General features: G+C 53.5%; 1 long non-coding RNA gene across 1 annotated transcript; it reads right to left on the bottom strand.

Moving 5' to 3' along the window:
• Window positions 1–4043: 4043 nt before the first annotated feature.
• Window positions 4044–5426, bottom strand: LOC127028946 (uncharacterized). The gene is made up of 3 exons (XR_007768103.1): window positions 5135–5426; window positions 4587–4699; window positions 4044–4325 (listed from the first exon to the last, which is right to left on the bottom strand). It is a non-coding gene; the product is annotated as an uncharacterized LOC127028946 (long non-coding RNA).
• Between the last annotated feature and the right edge of the window lie 7 nt (window positions 5427–5433).

The following is a 5433-nucleotide window of genomic DNA, read 5'->3' as shown; positions in this document are numbered from 1 at the left end:
CTGGAAGAGCAGGGGGCTGCGGGGACAGAGGCCAGGGCTGCCGTGGGTGGCCTCCTGCCCGAGGTCTGGGCATCGCTCTTCCGGCAAAACCAGCAGCTCCTCGACCCCGTGCTGCCCTGGCTGCGCCGGGAGCTGGACGTGCTGTACGAGGCACAGTGGTTGCTGGCAATGGCAGCAGAAAAGCTGATCCTGCACGCCCTGTGCTGCTACGGGCTGGACGGGGAGGCCGTGGTCCAGCGGATGCAGCCGAGCCTCGAGGAGCATGCAGCACCGCTGGTGCATGGCCTCATCAACGTCATCGTGCACCGGTGCAGCGAGGAGGCCCGAGGCTGCTGCGCTCTACACTGCCGGGGAGGAGGAGGACAGCCCTGCAGCCAGCTCCAGCCCCACCAGCCTGCAGGGGGGGACTCCCGCCCCCCACCGGCCTCCTCCAGCAGCCCTGCAGCCTCCGACGGGGAGGAGGAAGCCGGCACGCTGGAGGCTGCCCTCCGCGGGGGTCCCGGCCGCCCTCCATCTGCGCCCGTCCCTGCAGAGCAGGAGCAGCCCCAGGAGGAGCCGGGGCAGGCGCCGGCGGCAGGTCCCTCTGCCCAGGGCTGCAGCCGCAGCCCCTCCGCTCCCGGCCGGGGCAGGGACCGCGTGTCCAGGGGGCCCCGGCGCCCCCCAAAGAGGAGGGCCCCCAGCCCCCAGGGCTCTGCCCAGCCCCGCAAGAGGCCGCCCCGCCGGCGGCGCTAGCAGGGCTCCAGCAGCCTTGCATCAAGAAAAAGGGAATAAATTCCTATTTCCCTGACACAGTCTCTGGGTGCTGCTTTCTCCCCTGCTCCTGGTGCCTCTTCCCTTTCCCCCGCGCCCCACCGTGGGTAGCACCAGCCTGCTGGGGGCACGGCCATGGGCCCCGGAGCCCCAGGCCCATGGCGGCGGCGCCTCCTCCCGCAGGAAATCCTGCTGCAGCCGCGCACCCGCAGCGCAGCAGATGCCGAGGGCAGAGCGGGCAGGAGGGGAAGCTGGTTTCTCTGCAGGTCCGATGGGGACCCAGCTGGGCATCATCCCCGTTCTCTGTTGGCAGCCCCCAGTGCCCCCCCGATCCCAGTGCCGTGAGGGGCATCCCGAGCTCTGCCCGGCCGAAGGAGCATCCTCAGAGCCCTGCACCCGCCGTGAGGTGTCGGCGTGGGGACACCGAGGAGGGGTCCCCCCACCCTGCACGTGCCTGAGGGGTCTGGCAGGGGCTTCCTCTCCCAGCTGGGCGCAGCAGGCTGCACGCCTACGGCTGGCTACTCCTCCCGCAGGCGGGAGGGATGTGCAAAGAGGGGCCTGACAAAGCTCTTCTCCTGGGGACAGCTCGCCAGCGTGAAGCAGTGCTATTGTGACACCAAAATTCTGGTGGGGAGAAAGATCCTTGTGTCTCATTTTGCAAGCTGAGCTTCCTATCCCCTTTCAAATCCATTCAGCGTGATCCTTTGTCAACATCTCTTCATTTCCGTGATGGGAATTCGTCAGCCCTTTCAAAGCAGCTTCGCCTGAGAGAGAAAAGGTCTGGCTTGCCGTTCATTGTTGCATTGCAGTCCTTAGGAAACCACTTGCTTCAGTCCTTACCCACCTTACTGTCACAAAATTGCGGATGCAAGATGGAAGCTTTGCCAGCTGTGAAGGTGGCCCAAAGAGAAGGCAGTTAGGGGTAAAACAATGAGAATTATTATGGTGTTGGCAGATCTGGTACCAGGTGGCTGAAAAAAAGGACCGTAAAAGATCTGAAAATAGCTCAGCTGACAATCAGGGAGGGGAAGGTGCAAAGAAAGGAAGAGGTAGAAGCATCAAAGGAAGGAAAGGACTATGTACAGCAGTTGAAACTAGCATAAAAAAGAGTAAATGGATTAAACAATGAAAAGACAAATTTAGGCTGATATTTTAAAAAAAAATCTACTGAGCTTGAGTTCCGTTGTTGTCAACAAAAGGAGCTGGGATGAGCTATAACCTTGCCACCTCCAGCACTTGTCTCTGCACCCCACAGAGAGTGACGAAGCAGGAACCTCTCCAAGGTGGGTAGATGTTTGTCCTGCTGGAGGTGCCTGTGCCTGTGCCTGTGCCTGTGTGCCTGTGCCGGGGGGTTCGTGTATGTGCGTGCAGAGCTCAGTTGCAGTCGTCTTTGGAAGCAGTGAAGAAGCCAGGTGTGGAAAGGAGTGGCCGGCCAAGGAAGCGGCTGAATAATCCCATGAGTTCCCCTGTTTCTAATGCTTCTCGTGTTCAACAGCTGCTGACGGCACCAGTTCTTCAGCGCTCGCATCTGGCGTGCTAGTGTATGGGAGGAGCAAGTGTGACAGCCATGGTCCCTGCCGCAGATGTCCTGTGGATTTGTGACGGTGTAATTGCGGAGAACTTTCACAAGAGGGTGCAGAGAGCTCATCTTTCTACTGCTGGTTTCAGCAGCTGGCATGTCACATGGCAGTAGGACTCACGGCAGCGTGCTCCTTGGTAGATGTCTGATTGCTTCTCTCCCACAAAACCGCATTTTGAACACAGCTTTATAACACAGATTCCTTCCTCCTTGGGCTGTGTCTTGGCATTCAGAGGAGCCCAGCTACTTTCACAGGAGCTGTGAGAACATAGACACGCATACAGAATGTGCCTGTTAATAGATCTCATCCCAGCACGGTGCAGAGAAGCAGTTCCCGAGGTGAACTGGTGTTTACCCCCTGGGAAATGCTTTGTCAGCTTTCTGCCTGTGTCTCTGAGACACTTGGGTTCCGGAGAGGGGTGACCTGAAATCAAAAGGAAGGGATTGGTTCTGACAGAGGAAGGACTTTCTCAACGTCGTCCTCTATTTACACACGAACCCATCCTCACCCTCCCTCGGTGCCCTGAACTGCGTGGGAAACAACTCCTTGCTGTGTTTTGGGGAATGCAGGAACGATTGGTTTCAGCATAGGCAAGACCCGAGGGTCAGAGGTTCTTCCACAGCTCTCTTGATTCTGCTTTGCCGGCTGAGGAACGGATGGATGCTGCGGCTTCAACCTCTCTGTCCCAAGGAGCAGTTCAGCAGTCGACACAAACGCACACGGGCCTCATCACAGTTATCACGCTGGGGGTGCTGGTCGTGCTCACGAGAAATGCTGGACAAGGAGACGTTTGCGTGCAGTTAAACCCAACTCTGTCGCTTTGGGAATGTCTCCAGGCACCGTTCCAAATACGGATCGGGGTTGTGGGAAGCCTCCTGGTGTGAAGTGCCCCAGGTGCCCTCCTCTGTCCTTGGGACCGGCTGTTGCTTAAGCTGAGCAAGGAAAACCTGCGACCACGGCAGGGAGGGAAGAGGTGATGGCTGCCTCCCCAAGACATGACTTAGGGATATATTTTCACAACGACCTCCTGCCCTTTCCCCACTGCGTGCCACACACAGGGCTGTCGCTTGCACCACCACCCTCCCATCACAGTGGGACAGGACAACCTCCTGACCCTGTCATTTGCATAGAAGAGGCTGGATGGCGAGGTAGTAGTAGTAAATTTAGCAGCAGACAGCAGCCGAGTAGTAAGCAGCAGATCTCTGAGGCTGGAGGAGTCACCCAGAATTACAGACCAAACAGGGAATCTCAAACACCCTGCTCCTGAGGACACTTCTGCAGTTTCTCCCATCTTGGCCACAAGCAGTGTCTCCTCTGGAGCAGCAGTCACAACAGGGACACAGACTCAGAAAGCACCGGCATCACCAGGCGGTGCCATAAATCACCCCCTATTGCCAGGCTGCAGGGCGTCACTGTTTCCATACTCTTAATTCCTTCCCAAGATACCTCCAGCTCACGGCGGGCGCCTTTGCCAAACCATCGCTGCCTCAGTCACCATCAGCTGCACGGTGGAAAAAACGAGAACGGGAACCACCCTGCTCCATCCCGCAGCTCGGATTTCCCAGATAAACATCAAAGCTTGCTGGAAAAAACGGTGAGCAAAGACTTTTCCAGGATGAAATGCAAAATTATGCATTTCATAAGCATTGCATTTCAGGTAAGGGGAGCGGGAGAGGCAGAAAAGTCCTGGCAACGGCAAAATATTCCAAAAAATACCAAGCTGTGAGTACTATTTAATTGTACAAAGTCAAAATTTTTTTTTTCAGTACAAAATGTCTCATCCGTCTAAAATGGACCTTTTTATAAGATTTGTCTTATAAACAGTGTTGATGCTAGGGCCGTACACTCCAGAGAGGCCCACAGTACCGTTTCAGACGATCGGGATCTCGGGAAACGGTTTCTGCACGCCCGTGCTTTTCTCTTGGTCGCACAGCAGAGGGAAGCACAAGGCCCGTGGTGTGATGAACATGCCCTTCCCTCGTCCTTGAGAAACCACTGTGAAAACAGAAGAGAGATCAGTTTATTAAGGACAGAACGTTCTTCCACCGTACCACGTAGAGCCCACGAAAATGGGTGGCAAAATCAAGTATGTGAGGCAGAACATGTGTGTCATAAATGTACAGCAAATTTGAATCACTGGCAGTTAGTAAGGTCGTCGGGTTTTGGCTCGGGATTTTTTTTGTCCCTGTAGCGCTGTGTCGTAGGTGGTAGTTTAATTGCATGTAGCGTGAGCGATCGGATGCTGAGAGAGAATACCTGGTAAAGGAGTTGCGGTCTGCAATAATTTCGTCCTTTACTCCAACGCTGTTAGGATTTCCTCGCGTCTCACTGCTGAGGAAACTGGTAATTACAAGTTCCTCTGAATCCACCTGTACAAAGCCATTGAATGCAGTCTTTTATACATAGGAACCTAGTAAATAAACTCAGCTATCTGCAGATATCGCTAACATGACGCAAGAGGAGTAATACTCCTTGGGCAGTTTTCCATTCCTCATACTGGAAGGGAAGTTTATGCTTGGAGTATTGTCAAAGTGCAAAATGATATAAAAGTTCAGGAAAATAATTTTTTGTATCAAAATGGAAGCTCCAGGTACAGTGAGGTAATCTTATTTCAAACAACAGGGTTGACACTAGTAAGACCAGTCAGGAGAAATAGAACGAGCATGATGGAAGTAGGACAAAAAACAGCTTTTCTGGCAAGAACAGTTTTTTCGCATCCAAAAGCGTTCCCATCCAAAATCACCATTAGAAGTTAAAACATGAAGAAATACTTGTCAGCTGAAAATACGGTGAAGTAGACTTACCCCAGCGTAAACGAGGAAACTAATTCTGAACACTTCACTGCAATGTTAGCCTTTCTATGTTTTGTTTCAGACCCACTTCACGGTACCTATAACAACACCTTTAAAGGAAAAAAGTATTCCGCTTGAGAATGTCTGAGCAAGATTCTTCAGCAATTTCAAATTCTGATTACTATTTGTAAATAGAAAGTGTCTTGAAGTCGACTCTTTCTTACGAAACCTTTTCGTTTCAATGAGTCAAGAATGACCATTGAATGACTAAAATCAATGACCTGAATCCCTCTCCAAATTCCTGTTTTCTT

Source organism: Gymnogyps californianus, unplaced genomic scaffold (genome assembly GCF_018139145.2).
Source record: "Gymnogyps californianus isolate 813 unplaced genomic scaffold, ASM1813914v2 HiC_scaffold_497, whole genome shotgun sequence".
Classification (NCBI taxonomy): domain Eukaryota; kingdom Metazoa; phylum Chordata; class Aves; order Accipitriformes; family Cathartidae; genus Gymnogyps; species Gymnogyps californianus.
Note: the sequence above shows the minus strand (reverse complement) of the source record. Positions and strands in the feature narration are given on the sequence as shown.